At 42.9% G+C, this 15,612-nt stretch overlaps 1 protein-coding gene across 2 annotated transcripts in view; it reads right to left on the reverse strand.

The window, feature by feature from the left end:
* The window catches only part of FAM3C (FAM3 metabolism regulating signaling molecule C), a 33,908-nt gene extending 18,828 nt beyond the window's left edge, over positions 1-15,080 (reverse strand). Inside the window, exon 1 of one of the 2 annotated variants that reach the window (XM_072146986.1) lies at positions 14,929-15,080. The gene's annotated coding sequence lies outside the window, so the exon portion shown is untranslated. The remainder of the gene's footprint in view (positions 1-14,928) is intronic. The other variant, XM_072146985.1, reaches the window with a different exon arrangement.
* Between the last annotated feature and the right edge of the window lie 532 nt (positions 15,081-15,612).

The following is a 15,612-nucleotide window of genomic DNA, read 5'->3' on the forward strand; positions in this document are numbered from 1 at the left end:
CTTTAGGTAAAAACGCTGCCTTTAAGAAGAAATTCTTTAAAGGGATAGAATCTAAGGTTTCAAAAGGATCCTGAGACAAAGCCATGATTACTAATGACAAATCCCTGGGGGGAACCTGGGACCTTGTCACATAGGGAACTTCTTTCTGATACCAGGACTCCTTTTTCTCACAGGGTTTCTTCCTCTGTCTCCAAAGCCTCCTGGACAAGGGAAAGGGAGGAGTGGACCTGAACAAGAAGCTCAGCCCCCTTGCTATAGTGTCCACAATCCACGTGCTCCATGAAATGAAACACCAAGCAGGATGGAAGCGGTTAAGTCCCACCCCTGCATCTCCCTCCCTGGGACTCTCGACATACTGCAGGCAGGGAGCCAGGTAATGTGAATGCGAACAAAGGCATTTTTATCATCAGCAAAGCATACACAATTGGAGGCTATCAACCAGCTAAAAATAACATTCCTGGTGACAGGTGCGCTTTAAAAGGATAAACCTTTATTCTTTAACCTTAAACCTTGATCTCCAGAATCCTCTCTTTCATCCAAGTGGGGTAATAAGATTTACATGAAGTCTGTGTTTTGCAGTTGTAACAATGACATAAAATTAGTGCATGCAAATAAAGTTCTTACTCCAGAGCAAACTTTCAATGAAGTAAATCTAGAAAAACTGGCTCCAATATGCATTATGTAAATATAGATAAGATCTGATCTAAGAAAGTCCTTCAGCTACTGGACCAGTAAAACTAAACAAAGCAATCAGAAAGTTATGTAACAACACTACAGATAGAGGCAGGTGGAAGAAATTCTGCACACTCTCTCTAGAACTAGAGAGAACTGTACTAGAATCTGCCACTATATTATTACAGATTTAGTTCTAGTCCATCAAGTTTCTCCAAAATACTGACTTATGTTATTTTAGTTTGAGATTGTCAAAACCAGATCCATATTCCGTTTTCTTGTGCAATAATCCTGGAACATAACATTACTTGTTAAAATCTTTATTTTAGTAATATGTTAATTTCCTGCAGAGGCAACTGGGGTATGAAACAGCCTGGCCGGCCTGGGCTAGGGTTGCCAGAGCGAAGGATAATCCACACCCCAGTAGCCTTAGCAGTTCTGCTTCCTTATGCGTTCTCAGCGCGCTCCTCTTTATCCTCACGTCTGCACACAAGTGCCAGATGCGTCGCCAACTTCTATGCTATTGCACCTGTGCAGTATCTCTGGCTGCCATAGAAGCCTCCAGCACAGACGTGAGGATGAAGAGGAGTGCACCAAGTACATGCAAAAAGGCAGCAGTGCGGAGGCTACTGGGGCATGGAGTAGCCTCAGATCCTTGCTCCAGGCTACATATTACTAAGATAAAATTAACAAGTTAGGTTAGGTTCCAGGATTATTAATTTAAAATGCATGGGCGGTAGTATCTTCTTTGAGCAACTGGCTGTGCAAGCAAGATACTAACCAGGAATTATGGCATTTGCAGAGAGCTGGGTCATGTAACTGGCTCTCTGCCGGGAGTAGGGGCAGGATGAGGTGTGGAGGAATAAATATATTCTGGAAGGGTCTGGAAGGGTTAAGGGGTTATTTGGTTTCGATTTTTTGCTCCTTCCCGGGCTGCTAATTGTGCGTGTCCCCGCATCCCCGTTGTATTAGGTTATTTTATGTTTTCAAACTGGTTGATTTCCTTTCATGAGCTGGAGCAAGATTTACCTGTTGTTGAGCCCCTATGTGCACTTCAAAACTTTGTAGTGGAATGCTGTGCCTCCACAATGTTATGTATGGAGACAATCTGTAGTTATTCCCTATGTTAACCAGTACTGCCTCAGGCAGTAAGTGTAAGGACACCATCCACAGTATAATGATGACCACAGTTATAAAGTTGGTCAAACAACCCCTTTCGCATCACCATAAACTGAATGGATGACCTAAAGGCCAGAGGATATGTGATAGAATAGTGGCTGTGAATGTGATTTAATTTCATATTTATACAAGGACTAATGTTAAGAAGGTAGTATGTACAGATACAGCTAGATATTGATTAGTTCACGTATCATCATTTGGTGGATAATGGTTGTATTGCCCAAAAATAGGGCACTGGAGTATGGCTTTGAAATTTCTTTTATCGTCTTTTACTTTACTGAACCAATATTTTCCTTTAGTTTATGTCATCTAATTATTACAACTGGTGCAGGGTAAAGATACAGCACTTCAGTCAATGCACTTCAGATATGCTGAACAGATTTATGAAATGGGACTTTTCACAAAGTCTCCTATCCACTCCAGACCCTCAGTGCCAAAGGAAATACTTGTGACAAATTAAACTATCAACTTTTTCATCTTTTTAGTTATCCACAGCAGATATTAACACATCATGTGCCACATTGATCAAGCTGTCTAAAGCACCATCATGAATCTGACCTACAGAAGACACCTAAAGAGCTCAGAAGATCCGAGTGAGGTCCGTAATGATAAATCTACCCCTATGTATCACTTCTCATGTGCTCACCTCTCCCTGCTCTATAACATGCTGACTGAGAAATACACAGCAATATTGTTAGAGGGTTTATGAATGTTATTTTTAACCCCAAAATTCAACCATTTCTTGTATACTAAAGCCTGAGTTATGAGTAGTTTCCATTATCTACACACACAAAGTGTGTGACACAGAAAATATTTACAGTCAAGAAAAATTCTCATTATTGGGGTAGGGCAGTAGATAGTAACGAGGTGAGAAGCAGGGAATGGCTGATGTGAACACTACAATACTTCATTCAATAGACAGTAAGACCTATACCAAGTTACTGGAGGAGCGGATTACACCATGAAAGCATTCTTTATATTGAGCCACTAAATATCTCCCAAGAGATATGTACCGTATGTATAGGAGACAAAACCTACATGCAGAAACAGAAATGTAAGGGTTTGTAGCATTAAAAGAATAAGAACAGGTGCTACTTATGATTTCAATGGATTGCTAAAAAGAATCAAGTCTTGTTGTTAGCAGATTCTGTTGATCCAGGGAATTATTCTGGGGTTACAAATATTAGGGGTTGCAAAGGAACTTTTCCCCGATTTGGGCCAATTGGCATCAGCCTTGCAGGGGTTTTGCCTTCTTCTGGATCAACGCAGTATAATGTATACGTTGGACTTGATGGCCTGATGTCTTTTTGTAACCTGTTTTACCTTGATAGATCTCTCCTTCTACGACAAAAAACGACTATCGTGGTTTGGACGTATTAACGTCCTCAAAATGGACTTACTCCCTCGATTCCTGTATTTATTTCAAGGGGCTCCAATTCTCCCCCCCCCCACTTCCTTTTTCAACTACACACAGCAATGCAAAAATTTGTCTAGAGTGGAGTTGGCCTCCCAGATCTACAAACTTACCACTGGGCAGCAGTATTAACACGTCTGCTGGATTGGACACATAACAGTGCCTCCAAACAATGGGTGTGTCTTAAACGATCCTCTCCTCCTCTCCTCTCCCGTTAAAATACCTCCCCCGGATCCAAGGGAATGCAATGCAGACTCTGGGGGAGGAGGTGTTTTTCTCCAGGATGGCACTGACCCTCTGGCATAGGCTGCTCCGCAGAGGCCTTCTCTCATGTCCGTTGGGCCCTCTGACTCCACTCTTCAGGAACCCTCAGTCCCCCCCCCCCCTCCGCCCTCGACAGGGACCGTTTCTTGGGTTGGCGGGTATCAGACGACCCTCGTTTCAGACTGCTTGTAAGCAATGGGACCCCTTTGCCTTTCACAGAAAGTCACGCTGCACCCAGAGACTAGAGAGTTGTGGTTGGAGTATGCCCCACTGCAGTCATTTCTTCGCACACAGGGGGACCTGACGCAATTCTCACCCTTACAGCGTTTGAGGACAACCCAGGGTTCGCGACTAAATGGGAGCAGGAGTTGGGCATTGAACTCTCTGCACAAGAGAAACTAAAAATGTACATTTTTACTCTCCATGGCATGTGCTGCCCAGGAGAAGAATTACAAAATAATATCTCGGTGGTATCTTGTACCCGTGGTTCTTAACCTAATCTATCCAGAGGTGCCAGATACTTGCTGGCGCTGCAATAAATCCAGGGGCACAATGGCTCATATCTGGTGGGAATGTGACGATATACGCCCCTTTTTGGACAAGGTTTTCTCCACCTATAACCAGGTTACTGGTCACCGCATGGAGGCCTCAGTAAAAAATAGGGTTGCTATCAATTCTGCAGAAGAAGTCTTTTATCCGTTTCTCCCTCACCGCCGCTTGTACAGTGATCCCCCGTCATTGGGGAACTTCGACTCCCCCTCCCCTTGCGGAGTGGGTACAAGAAGTGTTAAACATATGTAGAATGGAGGAACTCGCTGCAGAAGTGAACTTCACCACTGAAAAGTTTACCCGGATCTCGCAGCCATGGTTCCTTTTCAAAGGGACACCAGCATATACTGCGCTGTTTGCGTGATCCCGACCCCTTAGAGACCCTGGCGGGGAATTCCGCTATGTCACTCATTCATTAGGTGGTCTCGACTCCCTCTCTCCCTCATGTGTTTCCTGCCCTTTCCCCTCTCTCTTTCTCTCTGCTCTCTTTTCTTAATTTCTATGGTTTCAAAATGAACATAGCCTCATAGCTGAGGTTGTATAACATCATAACGTGCACACTCTTATGACAATGTAGTACCTTAAACTTATCACCTGTTATATTGCGTCGTGTTTGTGAGGCCTATTTTCTTCATTCTGTTATAAAAGCTGACCATTTTCTTAGCCCTCTACTATTGTAGGGTAAAACTCGAGAGCTACTAAGCTCCAGCTTACTGTTTGTATCTTTATATGAGATTGTACATGGTGAAGAGGTAACAATTTCTGTAACGTTACATTGTGCACGGATCCTACGCGATCCTTGATATGTGTGCCCTGAAAATTGATCGGTACATGTAGTTGAATCTTGTTTGCATTTGGCCTTTCTTTTCAATGAACTATATTGAATATAACCTGTTTTACTATGATACTAAGTCACAAGAAAAATACAAAGAAAAGCACAGCCAAAAAGTTCAATAAAAAGTATATAGCCAGGCTTTAAAGTTATCCAAAAATGTTGAACATTTCTATAATATCCCTACTCAAGAAAAACAAAAGTTGTACGCAGATTTGGTAAGATTTGGTATTCTTCAAAGACCCAGAAGAAAGACGTGAGAAATTTTTGGCGTTTTGTGCGCCAGTTTTAATACTCCCCCTTGCTGGCACATGAGGCTCCAGATAGCACCCCAGAATCACCTGTTTAAACCAGGTCTGATTTGGGAGAGATTTCAGGTTGATCCTGCACACCTCATTCCAAAAAAAGCCAGAAAACTGGTGGAGATGGGACTATATAAATGCCTTGTTTGCCAAAAAACTGACCAATAAGGCATTATACATTTCCTTCTATATTTCTTAGATTTGCTACTACATAAAGCCCTGAAGATTAACAGTCACCCCGTTGTAGGCCTGTGAACTATAGTTTTCACAGAGTTTCCAGGTAAAGGCAGAACAACCTGAGCCTCATTAGCTGATGCCCTAGCACCTCTGTGATCTAGCTTTACAGACTATTACGCTGTATCAGGCATGTTGTCCACATTAGTCTCTATGAGAGCTGGGCCTACAGTTTGGCTGGATCTTGAATCTCAGACAATAGTATAGAACACCTGATGTATGGAAGTACTGAGTGTCCCACCCACAGCAAACAAATATAAGAGCCCATAAAATCCCTTCTGTGACAGAGCCTCCAAGGTGAACACAGCCTCCCAGCACAAGTAAATATATAGAACCACTCCTTTAAGCAAAGCACAAGACTTTCTCGAGGTCAAAGACATGTGAAGCATGAAGGCCTTAGTACTGTATATACACAAACATTGTTTGGCCACTCTCACGGAAAACGATAACACAACAACTCTGAACACGACAAAAGGAGACGTGGGGGTCTGTGTAACAGACTTAAAATCTATCTGTGATTTGGCCCACTAATTCACCCACAGCTACTTATGGACCAGTAGTTTAGTGTCCCAGGTCACCTCTTATGAGCGCTGTCTGGGCGTAGAAGTCCTGGATCCCTGCCCATGATTAAATATACTCAATAAACATACGGTTAAAATGTGCATATGAAATCACAAATGGGACACTAACTTAACATGTCCCCCCATTTGTGATTTTATATGCGCATTTTAACCATATGTTTATTGAATATATTTAATACTTAATAAATCTGCTGTGGTGAATAGTGGCAACGAGGGAGGACAAAATGCAGCGATGGTGTGAATAGTGGCCTATTCTTATTGGAGGATCTGTGCAATTGAGCTAGTTTTTTGACGAATGCAATCATCGAATGAATGCTGAATATTTTATTGAAACAGAAGGTAATAGCAAGAAAACCTGCAGCTCCAGTCAGAGTAACTTTTTTATGTTTCAACTGTGGGACTTTTGTTGGATCGGTTCTTGACTGTTTGCGGCTCCTAAAGGGCAAAGTGAGCAACAAATTGCTCCAAAAAGTTTGTTATAGGACATTTAGGAACAGTCAACCACAAATCCATGATGACCTGCAATTGGTTGTGTCCCAAATAACCTCAACAGGTTCTTTTGAGAACGGGTCACCAGTGACAACCCCCAAAATGCCTTTAAAATGTCTTCAATACATGTTTCACTGATGCCTCAATCCATGGGATTAGAGCCATCATTCTTCTCAAAATGACTTTTATTGATGTCCTCTGTTCCAGTTATGGGGGCAGGGAGCTGCAGTTTACAGTCAACCTACCTACCCTCTGCTAACCTCAATGAAGAGAATTCCTGTTGTGGGGTGAGTGGTGGGAGCCACTCTGCCAGCTTTACTCTCGGCTCCCACCTTCAGAAATATCTGTCAGGAAGCAGGGTAGCTGGGCTGTATACTGCATCAGTGAAACATGTATAAAGACATCTAAAAGGTACTATGTGTGGTGTGTGTGTGTGTGTGTGTGGGTCCCTGGTGACAGGTTCTCTAAGTCTTTTTCTCCATCAGACCCAAACTCTTTATGGTTATACAAGCGGTCCCCTACTTAAGGACACCCGACTTACATACAAATTCAACTTAAGAACAAACCTCCAGACCCTATCTTGTACGTAACCCGGGGACTGCCTGTACATGAAAACAGAGAAAACACAGGAGACAAGTATTAAGGAGTCACTGCATGCTGTCCATTCTGGATCCAAGGAAATACCGTATATACTTGTGTATAAGCCAAGATTTTCAGCACAAAAAATGTGCTGAAAAACGTCCCCTCGGCTTATACACGAGTCAATACAAGCACTCCCCACTTAAAAAATAATAAACTTATATACTCACCTTCCGGTGGCCCCGATGCGCAGCGCTGCTCCCCCAATGTCCCCGCGGGTCCTCTTCTGGTTTCCGCGCCTGTCATCTTTCTTCTCTAACATCGTGCTGGGAGAGAGCAATGGCGGCGCCCAGAACGATGTTAGAGAAGACAGGCACGGAAGCCAGAAGACGAGCCGCGCGGACATCGGGGCCACCGGAGGGTGAGTATATAAGTTTATTTTTTTTTATGCTGGGCAGGCTGTATACTACTGGGGGCAGGCTGGGCTGGGCTGTGCTGTATACTACTGGGGGCAGGCTGGGCTGGGCTGTGCTGTATACTACTGGGGGCAGGCTGGGCTGTGCTGTATACTACTGGGGGCAGGCTGGGCTGGGCTGTATACTACTGGGGGCAGGCTGGGCTGGGCTGTATACTACTGGGGGCAGGCTGGGCTGGGCTGTATACTACCGGGGGCAGGCTGGGCTGGGCTGTGCTGGGCTGTGCTGTATACTACCGGGGGCAGGCTGGGCTGGGCTGCGCTGTATACTACTGGGGGCAGGCTGGGCTGTGCTGTATACTACTGGGGGCAGGCTGGGCTGTGCTGTGCTGTGCTGTATACTACCGGGGGCAGGCTGGGCTGGGCTGCGCTGTATACTACCGGGGGCAGGCTGGGCTGGGCTGCGCTGTATACTACTGGGGGCAGGCTGGGCTGCGCTGTATACTACTGGGGGCAGGCTGGGCTGGGCTGCGCTGTATACTACTGGGGGCAGGCTGGGCTGGGCTGTGCTGCATACTACTGGGGGCAGGGTGTACACTACTTGGGGCAGGGTGTACACTACTTGGGGCAGGGTGTACACTACTTGGGGCAGGGTGTACACTACTTGGGGCAGGGTGTACACTACTTGGGGCAGGGTGTACACTACTTGGGGCAGGGTGTACACTACTTGGGGCAGTGCTGTATACTATAGGGCAGTGGTGGCGAACCCATGGCACGGGTGCCACAGGTGGCACTCAGAGCCCATTCTGTGGGCACCCAGGCCTTCACCCCAACACAGAGTTTGCCAGCTAGGACTCTGGAGCAAGGGCTCTGAGTCCCCTGATTCTCTCTCTTCAGGGGACCCTGGAGGGAAGCTACAATCCAAATTTCTTCATCATCTTTCTATTGTATTGGTGAATTCAGGAGACCAATACGACCAAAACCTGTGATACAACAAGAAGCAGTAAGTTACTGCTTAAATTGTCATGTTGGCACTTTGCGAAATATATACGTGGGTTTTGGTTGTAGCTTGGGCACTCTGTCTCCAAAAGGTTCACCATCACTGCTATAGGGGGATGGCTGGCTATATACTGGGGGGGGGGGGGATCTGTGACCAATGCATTTCCCACCCTTGGCTTATACTCGAGTCAATAGGTTTCCCCAGTTTTTGGTGGTAAAATTAGGGGTCTCGGCTTATACTCGAGAATATACGGGTAATAGCTGAAAGTTACAGACCCCAGCCTCGAAAAGCATATACCTTGCAGTCACTGCTTAACACAGGGTTGTTTATACCACAGGATATGAGAGCTAGGCAACATGCACACTAGTGCACAGCTTATACATGATATTATACATATTATATATGATATTATACATATGAGAGCTAGGCAACATGCACACTAGTGCACAGCTTATACATGATATTATACATATTATATATGATATTATACATATGAGAGCTAGGCAGCATGCACACTACTGCACAGCTTATACAATGGCATACCGACTGTTTACACTGGACTATATAGTATCTTAATGAGAAATTATTTTTTTTTTAATGTTTTATAGCTCTCACTATTTTCAAGCTGTAAAATGGTAGCATTTCACTAGGACTGAAAACCCCACAAATCAAAGGAAGAAGAACCCTCAGGACCATGTTCACACAAAGTGTTGGTGTTGCGTTTTGAAAGGTAACACAAAGGCGGCGAGGGAGGTGTGGGTTCAGATTTATTGACTGTTTCCTGGAGTTTGAGTAGTGATAAAATGGACAGAATATATAATAAACTGGTATCAGTATGCGCTGAATTTTTTTACCATCAGATTTACCTGATGATAGATGATAGCAACTCACTTCCCTGTCCCATCCCCCGTTGCACTTATTTTTTGGCTGGATTTAATAAAATATGAATATTTTATAAAATATGACAATGAGCAAATGTGCGCGACAGAGCAGCTCTGTACTCATCGTCAGGTAAAGTGATGGTAGATGTCCTATTTCTGATCTAAGGATTTAGACCAGGAGTGAACATTAAGGGTGATGCCACACATGGCGTTTTTGGTCAGTTTTTCCCAATTATCTTAATAGATAAACAGGTTGTAAGCAGCCAAACGCATGGTAAACTGCCAAAAACGGATGTTTAAAAACGGACCAAAAAACGCCATGTGTGGCATCACCCTTATTGGCCCATTGTGACCAATGGTCATTGGTTCCTGAATGTCCAGGTCAATTTTTGCAGCTCTGTTCTGCTCTTAATTAAATGAAGATTTCTTTCAAACAGCTTTATGTAATAAACTTGACTGTTTTTTCATTACATGTGAGACTTATGTATAATTTTCATTTATATGAATTTTTAATATAATTGGTAGACAAATCAAAATGTGAAGAAATCTGCGTTTTGTCATTTTTCTCATTAACATTTTTTTAATAAGCGGTAAAGTTGTATATACTTTTACCAAAACATATTATAAATCTGTATTGTGTCAATCCATCAACATTTTCAGAGACAATGGCAGAGGGTGAACAAACTTTTGAAAATCTCCTTTCTGCCTTCAGCTCAAAGACTGGAGGCTCACTTCAAACCGTCACACCCTGCCAAACCCTGGCACCTATAACACACAATTCCAGTGTCCTTTTAAAGGCATGTATTTCTCTTTAAATTTAGTAGATCGTGTTTCTAGGTAAAACATAAACCAGAGGCCGCGTTCACATGCGACGCTAGCGCATAGGGGGCGTGGCTCGGACGCACCGCTAGCGGAATGTGTGAACACGCCCTCAAAGTTACAGTCTGGAGTCAAGTTCTTCAGTTTCACCTAGTAACATAATCCTGATGTTATATTAAAGAAGAGGTTCAGCTCTTTAATAAGACACCAGAATTTGTGCTATGGTTCAGAAGATATGACCATTAACCCCTAGGCGCACCAGGACGTTATAGTACGTCCCCGGGGCTAGATGCTTAGCGCACGGGGACGTTCTATAACGTCCTGCTTCTGGCACCGGCTCACGAACGGAGCCGGTACCAGAAGCAGCGGCTGTCAGCTGTCTAGTACAGCTGACAGCCTGCGCTAACAACCGCGATCGGAGCCGGCTCCGATCGCGGGTGTTAACCCCTTACACGCCGCGGTCAAACATGACCGCGGCGTGTAAGGGTGTTTGTGTTGTGGATCGGATCCCCCGTGCCGCTTACCGGGAGATCCGATCCACTTCTGGGCAGCTCCGAGGACTGGCATGTGCCCCGGAGCTGCCCGGTATCCATGGCAGCCAGACCACTTCCGGGTCTGGCTGTAAACTGTCTGAGCATGCGCAAGCTTGCTCAGACAGTTTACACTGCTCTACAATAAAATAGTATTGTAGAGCAGTGTATTGAACTTAAACCAGTGATCAGAGCATCACTGGTTTAAGTTCAAGTATGTCTAAGTAAAAATATGCAAAAATACTTAACACTACACATTATAATAAATAAAAAATAAATACATAAAAATATAAGCCCCTAAAATGTCACTTTCCCATAAAAACACTTAATAAAGTATAAAAAACACAAAAACACAAAAAAACCTGCATATTTGGTATTGACGCGTCCATAACAATCTGTATAATAAAACAGAATCGTTACTGGACCCGCACGGTACACGCCGTAGAAAAAAAACCGCAAAAACGTTCCGAAAAAAGATAATTTTTAATTATACCCTATCAAAAAATGCTCTAAAAAGTAATGTAAAAAATGTTATGCACTCCAAAATAAGCCCACTAAAAAGAACAACTGTTCTCGCAAAAAATAAGCCCCTAACCAGATTTGTCAGCCGAAAAATAAAAAAGTTATGCATATGAAAAGATGGTGATGCTAAAATGAACAAGATTTTCTCCAAATTGGTTTTTATTCAGTACAATTGAATAAAATACACAAAACCCCACATATTTGGTATCCCTGCGTCCGTAACAATCTGCATAATAAAACAGAATCGTTATTAGATCCGCAAAGTGAACCCCGTAAAAAACAAAACAAAAAAAAGCTCCAGAAAAAAGATCATTTTCAATTAATACCCTATAAAAATGCTCTAAAAAGGGATTTAAAAAATTTTATGCACTCTAAAATAAGACCACTAAAAAGAACAATCCTTCTCGCAAAAAATAAGCCCTTAAACAGATTTGTGAGGCAAAAAATAAAAAAGTTATGCATATGAAAGACGGTGATGCTAAAATTAACAACATTTTTGCCAAATTACTTTTTATGCAGTAAAAATGGGGAAAAAAATTAAAAATCTATATAAATGAGGTCTTTTTGTAATCGTGGCGACCCATAGAATAAAAATAATATACTATTTTTATGGTATGGTAAACGGGCAAAAAAAAAAAACCCATAAAAATCTTCCTGAAAAGTGATGATTTTCATTTCCTCCACCAACAAAGAGTTAATAAAATCTCACCAATTAGCCTATAGATTCCCCCAAATTGCGTACCAGAAAAGTGCATCTCATGTGGCAAAAGAAATAAGCCCCTATAGGTCCACATTAAAAAAAAGAAAAAAATTATAGCCTGTACAATGTGACATAGAAAATCTGCTCTGGATGGCGCCTCCTTCCCTTCTATGCCCGGCCGTGCGCCCATACAGCAGGTTACCACCACATATAGAGTATCCGTGTACTCGGGAGAAATTGGGTAACAAACTTTGTGGAGCCTTTATTCATTTAATCCATTGTAAATGTTTAATTTTCTACCCAAAATGGGTGTATTGTGAAAAAATATTACAATTTGCAGACTGCACCTCCATTTTGTTTTAACCCCTATAAAACACGTAAAGCGTTAACAAACTTCTTAAAAGTGGTTTTTCATACGTTGAGGTGTGTAGTTTCCACAATGGGGTAATTTACGAGTCTCACTATTATTTAGGCCCCTCAGTGTCAATTAGAAGTTGAGCAGGTCCATCTAAATATGGGTTTTGGTGATTTTACAAAAAATGTGAAAAATGATACCTAAATTCTGAGCCTCATAACATTCTAGTAAAATATGTGGAATCTTAAAAAACCATGCCAACATAAAGCAGACATTTGGGAAATGTAAGTTATGAATTTATTTGGGAGCTATGACTATCTGCATCAAAAGTAGAGAATTTAGAACGTTGAAAATAAAGAATTTTTCCAATTTTTTTCCAAATTTTGTTTTTTTTCATAACTAAACACAAAAGATATCATCCAAATTTTTAAACTAATTTGAAGTACAATGTGTCACGAGAAAACAATCTAAAAATCCCCTGGATATCTCATAGCGTTCCAAAGCTATAACCACTTATAGTGACACAGGTCAGATTTGAAGAATGGGGCCGCGTCCTTAAGGCCAAAATAGGCTGTGTCCCCTAGGGGTTAAAGATATGACCAATGTTTATAAACATGCCATCTGCACAGAGCATGTGCAAATAGGACATATATAGACCTATGGCAGTTGTGAGGGCCTAGTCGCCGTTATAATCGCAAATTCTTGCACTGCACAAGAATTGTTCACATGCAAAATACCTGGAGTTCGTTCCCCAATTGCAAGCTTTTTAGTAGAAACTCAGCTATGATCAGGCAAGCCCCTTCCTCACAGCCCTTGACTTGCGTTCCAAAACGCAACAAAATCGAGGCATCGGTGTTGGGGTCAATAACAGATTGCCAGATCGCGACTACAAGACATTAGAGCTATAACAGGCTAGCACCAGTCAGAAGGGTGGATATAAATGACTACAGCCCATGTGCTTTCACCAGTGGCATTTGCATTGCGTTTGTAAGCCTGGTGCAAATGGCCGTGCATAGGTTTCAACATGATCACAATACAACCCATGTGATAGGTAATCAGCACCCAGTGTATTTCATGTACACAATGCTAAAAATATGGTTGCTTGTTTCCCTGGGGAGTGTGCATTGTAGATGTAATGCAAACGCCATGTGTGAACGCACCCAGAGGACAAGGTTTAGCCACAGAAATAACACAGCTAGTGGCCACACGTGCTGGAAGGGGACAGAGAAGTCCAACCAGTTTGATCACATTTTCTTAGCCAGACTTCCCCCCCACAAGCAAAGGATTGCCAACTCCTTTATTCAGCCAACAGCTGGTATTTTGTGTTCACGTCTCTGTTAGGGCTTCAATCAATTTGGACCAAAATCAGGTGAGGTTGAGCTCACAGAACAGGTGCAAGACTTTCCAGTGACTATACAGAGGTATAAAGACGTGCACAAATTGTGTGTCTTCAGAGAAATCCAAAGAAGTGACCAGTTTACCTTGTGACATTCCTGGAAGTCCCAGATCCTTCATGCACAGAGAGGGGATAAATAGTATGTAGGAGAAACCAACATCCGAATAAATGAATCTTCTTTATTGAAAATCTAAAAGACCCGACAGACTTGCCAGAATTGAGGGCTAAACTAAAAGCTGTAGGATCCACCTACAAACCATGCCTCGTTTTAACCTCCTATCAGATCTTTTGTGGTGTTTGTTTTAAAGATTTTTCAATAATGAAAATACATTGTTTTAGCATTGTAGTTTCCACTCCAGCTGGATGTTTGTTTCTACTGTGTGTGTGACCACTCCTGGTTTGGGCTCAAAATTACTGAAGGCTATAAATGAAGATGTGAACTGGCCCCAAGGCTCCGGTTACACGTTGCATTTTGTTTGCTTTTACCGCATGTATTTTCAACCCCTTCCCGCTTTGCGTCCAATATATTGGACGCTGTGTGCAGTGACTTAGCGCTCACCGTCCGATATATCGGACGCACAGCCGGTGCCGGTTCCGCTCAAGATCTGAGCCAAAACGGCATGGGGAAACACGGGGTGCCGGCTGTAACTAATATAACTTTACTTTCATTTTTATATTGGGAAATACAATGCATGGTGTCAAGTGATTGGCTGCAACAGGGAGATCCAAAAATATACCCCAAATACATGACATGGGTATATACACTGGTGGGCACTCGCCATACAATGCTCTCCTGTCATATAGGGTAATACCTAGACCCAGAGTCACCCCTATGTGAGGGCCGAATGGGCACAACCTGGAAGTATAGCATGTATAGCCTCCAGTTTCCTGGTTACTGGCCCCCCACCCTGTAACCGCAGTAACATGGGACCCAGGCTCCGCTGCCCCAGGGAGGAGTACGCCATACACGTGTGACTGTCCTGGGGGATCACTACACGGTGCACACGTTACCGTAGCGACATCGCACTACTCAGCTGTCACAATCCTCCTGACCGTTCACACTGTCAGGCATCACAAGAGGATGACAACATAGGACACGGACAGCTGGGCCGCTCTGACCCAAATAGGAACAAGTGCTGCTATACTTAGAACCCTATAAAAACGCGCCGGTAACGCGTGGAAATCGCATCACAGCAGTAAATAAAGCTTACTAACCTCCTGATGTACTCCCCAGGCTTCTGATCAGCAGCCAGCAAGTGATCCAGCGCTGCCGACAAGCCAAACTACAAGATCCATCATGCTTAGCGGCACAACCGGAAGTCACCGGCTATATGAAAGCTTTATTGATTCACAAACATCTCTCCTCTCCCAGGTTTAACGGCGATGGTTCTACCCAGTTCAGATTAGCTGATCATACTAGTTTTCTTTCAGAAAGCTAATGCTTCCGCCATTTTAAAAAGAAAAGTGCGATGTACAGCTTTATAAACTACAAAACACAGCCAAGTAACCCATCACTGGAAAAAAAGTGGAAATAACCCTTACAGGACTCAGCCCTTTTTCATTTCTGTTTCATTTGATTACTCCCCTCATCCCAAAAACGATAAATTTTACGTTTACAGAGATGTGTGAGAGCTTGTTAACTGTGCGACAAATTGTACTTTTTAGTGGAGCCATTTCATATTCTATGCAATGTATTGGAAAGCTGGAAAAAAATTCCAAGTGCAGTGAAATTGACAGAAAAAATCATTTGTGGCATTTTCTTATGGGCCCTGTTTTTACAGGTTTCATTCTACACTCCAAATGACACTCCTCTTTATTCTTTGGCTCAATACAATCACAGGGATACAAAATTTATATAGGTTTTATTAGGTTTCAGTAGATTTTAAAAAATGTAAATCT

This window comes from Engystomops pustulosus, chromosome 4 (genome assembly GCF_040894005.1).
Source record: "Engystomops pustulosus chromosome 4, aEngPut4.maternal, whole genome shotgun sequence".
Lineage (NCBI taxonomy): Eukaryota > Metazoa > Chordata > Amphibia > Anura > Leptodactylidae > Engystomops > Engystomops pustulosus.